Below are 5,462 nucleotides of genomic sequence, written 5' to 3' on the forward strand. Positions count from 1 at the left end.
AAAAAAAAAAAAAAAATAATAATAATAATAATCATAATAATAATACAACCATTTTGAATATGCACACACTCTTTTGAAAATTATCTTTTGTTATTCCTTAATTTTGTATCAGTGTAACTTTTGAGGTGGCGTGTTGAGAATACCAAAAGTCACACTTGTACACATACACACTTTGTGTGTGTGGAAGGGGGATGAACAATGAAGATCACAGAGAGAGGCAAAGCTCTCTCTTCTCTTTGTTCTTATTTTATATTTGTATGCACATGCGTACCCAGCTTACTTACTTGTAAACAACGAGAGCGCGCAGTTGTGAAGAATAAAAGTTTAACTAAAACGATAAAAGAAGTGTTTTTCTATTTTTGCAAATCGGGCTGGTGTGTTTATATAAAACTTTAATTATATAAAGATAAAATAAAACAAAACTTCCCAATATTTTTATGGCTAGACATTCACCTAACTTTCTAGGATCAGCTCTTAAAATTATTACGGGTACACCTGATCACGACAACTTAATCGAAATTAAGTCAGGATTAAATATGCTGATAGAAAACAGTAACAAACAAAACAAAATAAATTCACAGTTTGAAAGAATGATCCTAAGATTAAAACAGATGATTTAGTGATGAACGAAGTATACAAGGAACTATCCTCTATCGCTAATATATACAATAAATTTTGCGAGAAATACAAACATCTACGCAGGAACTCTAAACTTAAAGGGTATTCAACAAATAGTATCCAAGAAGCATTAGACTTACCTTTAATAAATATATAATATTGGCATACTCTGACATACATGTCTGCTGCTTTAACCATGCAATTGTAAGTATATATAATATTATATAAATCGTTTACATGAAAATGAAAAAGGCGGTCTTTTTTGAAAATTCACTTTCGATTTAGCAATTTATGTCTGAATTTATATCTGAAAATTGGTGATGAGGTAGCTTGGAACCTCGGGACGGGCAGCTACTTTCTGTCGTTCTATGTTAAAATTCACAAAAGTTCATAAATAAAAAAAATTATATTTCAAAACAAAAGCAAGTGTTCCATATTTATGTAAGAATCATTTCAACATTTTTTATTTGAAAAACACAAAATAACATCACGCAGCTACTGGCAGTGTACAGTGGTTTTTATTTACATTCAGTAGTACATAGTATGTATGTATAAGAATTATAGTGATAGTTGTAACTGGACAAGAAAAGGTTAAATCATAATTTGAGATGAGTGCATAATAGCTGACAAATATGAAGCCTCGCACAGATGAATGAAATATTTAAATGGAACGATAAAGTTTAGAGTAGTATTTGGTATATTCGATGAATGTTGAACAAAACATTACCACATGAATGTAACAAAAGGGGGATTCTCTTGCTTTTGCAAGATCTTTGACAGGTAAAACAGGGTTACAATTATAATTTTGCGTGACATTGCACGCAAATAAACATGGGTTTTGGTCTGCCATATTTTACAGCTATTGCAAATAATTTTCTGTGTTTGTTGTTGTGCCGGTACACCAAAAGGAAATATTTAGAATTCGTACCCCGTGCAAAGGTTTTGCAAGAGCATGAGAAGACCCCTAATGTCTTTGCACCTATTGAAAAGCTGTATATGTAAAATTAAGAACTCAGATAATTGCATTATTAACATATTAGCGAAAAAGACAAATGTGAAGTGATAAACGAAAACAACGCACCACTCCAAATATTGGAGAACGGAAATATCATAACAGAAGATAACCACTCGCACGTAAACGTAAAAGTAAATGGGCCGAAATTAATAAAATTCAACTACCCTACAACAATCGATGGAATATCATATTTCAACCTGCAACAGAAATTCAGAGATACCATATACAATCAACATGTCGAACAACTAGAAGTCCTACACATCATCGAACCCAAAACCGATTAAAAATTTAGCAATATCCAAGAAATGGCAACTTTCCTAATACAAATCGAGGAGCATCCCGTCCAATACGCCTCTTTTGATCCTGGGGTTATGCACACTAGTATTACTTTTCTATGGTATAGACAAACTCTGCAAATGCTACATAGCAAAGAAAGCTAACTCCAACAAGAACAACATACACGTTAAAGCGAGGACACTTCATTTTAAAGGGAGTTAATGACTTCGTCACAAGGCACGTAAACAAAGTTTCTACTAATCATCATTAATAACAAACAAACACGCATTATCAAAAAAAGCAGTCCCAACATGTAAACAACAAACATATGGCAATGGAATAATCCACTGTGATACCCATCGTATCTCAACAATAACCAACAATTGATAACAAGATAACAGATACCGACTTTCAACCAACAAATGGCAAGCAAGCAGATAATAACTACCGCATCTCAATAACAACAAACAAGTTGCAACCAGATAACAGCAGCCGCATCTCACTAGTATAAATAGCTGTAAGATTTTATATTAGAGGCAGCTCTTTTAAAAATCGTTTGAATACAAGTATTCTTTTATACAAGTAAATGTTTTATATATTATTAAAAATGCGGATGCCGATGTTGAAAGAATTTTGTGCCTGTATCACGTTAATATCGACTTGACCGCAGCGTACAAGATGCGTGTATCACGAAATAAATAAGCGATGTGGAACTGAATGTTGTTCACGCTGCGCAACTCAGAACGGAGAGTATCAAAAACGACTGTGTTCGCTGTAATTTGGTCTATCCTTTTTGTTGAAGGGGTTAGTGTATAGGTGTGGGGAGTTGTGTTGTTTGCTCTGCTTCCTCCGGCGGGTACTGGGTCGAATACTTTCAGAGCTGGAGTGTTTTCGTCCATCCGGACAAATAACGTAGCCGCTGTCTTTTAACTCACTGTACTATGTCAATGTCGTCCTATATCTCGTATAGCTCATCGATCCATCGAATACGATATTCGCCGTGGCCAATGCGCAAAGGACCATAAATCCTTCGGAGAAATTTTCTCTCTAAAACTCGCAACGTAGACTCATCAGTTAATTGCATTGTCCGAGCCTCTGAACTATATAGCAGGACGAGCAGGAATTAGTGGACTGTATACGTTTTCATGATCTTAAGTATTACAAATTTCTTAACCTATCCTATTTAAGATAAGAAATATGTACAATTTGACTATGTTGACTATGCGCCTTCCTGTGTTGTATGACTGATAGTTTGCACGTAACTATTTCTTCAATTTCGTCTCCTGTCGGCTTGTCTTCTTTTACATCCGACGACGGTGTACCTTTGATTTTACGCTTATGTACCTTTGTACTCTCTCTGCACTGATTCCGTCCCATTCTTTTCTTCATCTTTTGGGGTCAGTTCTGCATCTTCTGCAGTCATGCCACGTCTTCATTTGGCTCTTCATCAGGTAGATCAGAGTCCAATGTTGAATTAGCAATCGATATAAAATTTTGGTTCTGCATTTTGGCAGCTTCGAAAGCTATGTATATTTTTTGACTCCTTTTCATATTTTGCAAAAGGTGTTCCTTTTTTGGTAAGATTAAAATTTGGCTCAGCTGAAACACCTTTGCGCTTTTTTGGCAATTGTGTTGGTTTATGCAAAACTTGAATTTCCCCTTCCTTCTCATGCGATTCAGCATCATCTTCCAAAATGTTGTCAATTGCTTCAGTTTCGTCCTCATCTTCAAACTATTTAGCCTGGACTTCACTTTCCCACATTTTTCGAAATGTGAGCCTGCCGGAAGTGATAGATGACAAGAAACCAATTCAGTTAGTTTTATCTCAGTTTTTGCAGGTTTATGAAGTTCTTTAAGTGATTATTTTTCAACTTCATTTTCTTTTTTGTCTTCCTCTGTGATAAAATCTTCCAACAACACATCTCGCTGAAAAGAACTGTAAGTTGTTTCGGGATTTCCTTCATGTAATTTGCGATTTTGGAAATACTCCGCCGTTATTTCGAAATACAATTTTTGAACTTCAAGAAAAATTGTTAAAAAATTCGTTTTGCGAAAATTGTACATTTGAAGAAACACAAATTGCTAGTTTGATATCATCAGTTTTTATTAAAGTGATTGTGTGTTGATCATCCTTTACTTTTTTGAGGAGTTGAATTTTCCTCTTGAATATGGAGAATCTGTGACTAAAATCAAATGATTCTGATTTGTATTTATTTGGCACACTGTGTTTTAGATGTGCGTCCACTCCGAGGTCCTAACATCGACTTGGACCACAATCTTGTTGCAGTCGAGTTTCGCATTCGCCTCTGTGCAGCAAAAAACGTACGCCAATAAACAGAAAGAAGGTTCGACGTCGAGAAGCTGCAATCACAACAGATAGTCGAACGATTTTCTACTCGGCTTGCACTCCTGCTTTCTGAGAGCACTAGTCAACAACTCCGTATAAAGGAATTGTGAGACGGCATTTCATGCTCCTTACGTACAACTGCAACCGAAACCGTGGGTTTTCGGAAAATGCAAAAGAACAGCTGGTACGACGAGGAGTGCCGTGTCGCAGTGGAGAGAAAACAGGCTACCTACCTCACAACGTTATGATCGACCAAAATTTGTGCGAGATGGGATAGATACCGAGAGTTGAAGAGGGAAGTGAGACGCATTTGCAGACAGAAAAATAAAGAGGCCGAAATGCGTGAGTACGAAGAGCTTGATAAGCTGGCCGACAGGAGTAATGCTCGAAAATTCAACGAAAAAATGTGGCGGCTTGCAGAAGGTTTCAAGACCGGAACATAGCCCCCGAAGGTGATCTAGTCACCGCTGCCCAGAGCATATTAAATTATGGAGGGAACACTTCTCCAGCCTGCTGAATGGCAGTGAACGCACAACGCCAGGAGAAGGCGAACCCGATTCCCCAATCGATGACGATGGAGCAGACGTTCCATTGTCCGACCAGGAAGAAGTTAGAACAGCAATTACGCGCCTGAAGAACAACAAAGCGGTGGGGGCCGATGGATTGCCGGCCGAGCTATTCAAACACGGTGGAGAAGAACTGATAAGGAGCACGCAGCAGATTCTTTGTAAAATATGGTCGGACGAAACCATGCCCAACGCTTGGAATTTAAGTGTGCTATGGCCAATCCATAAAACCCCACAATCTGCGCCAACTACCAAGTGATAACCCTCCTCAACATCGCATATAAGGTTGTATTGAGCGTATTGTGTAAAGAATTAAAGCCCACCGTCAACAAACTGATTGGAACTTATCAGTGTGGCTTTAGACCTAGCAAATCAACAGCCGACCAGATACTCACCATGCGTCAAATCTTGGAAAAGACCCTTGAAAGGAGAATCTACACTCACAACCTCAATTGACAACCAAATTCCACTCTCGACGAACAAAAACCAAACACTATAAGTCACTCATAATTCCTGTCGGGCTATATGGTGCAGAGCCTTAGACTATGACAACAACTTATGAGTCGACGTTGCGACTTTTCGAGAGAAAATTTCTGCGAAAGATTTATGGTCCTTTGCGCGTTGGCCACGGCGAATATCG

Source organism: Bactrocera latifrons, unplaced genomic scaffold (assembly GCF_001853355.1).
Source record: "Bactrocera latifrons isolate USDA-ARS-PBARC rearing strain unplaced genomic scaffold, ASM185335v1 scaffold_1766, whole genome shotgun sequence".
Classification (NCBI taxonomy): Eukaryota; Metazoa; Arthropoda; class Insecta; order Diptera; family Tephritidae; genus Bactrocera; species Bactrocera latifrons.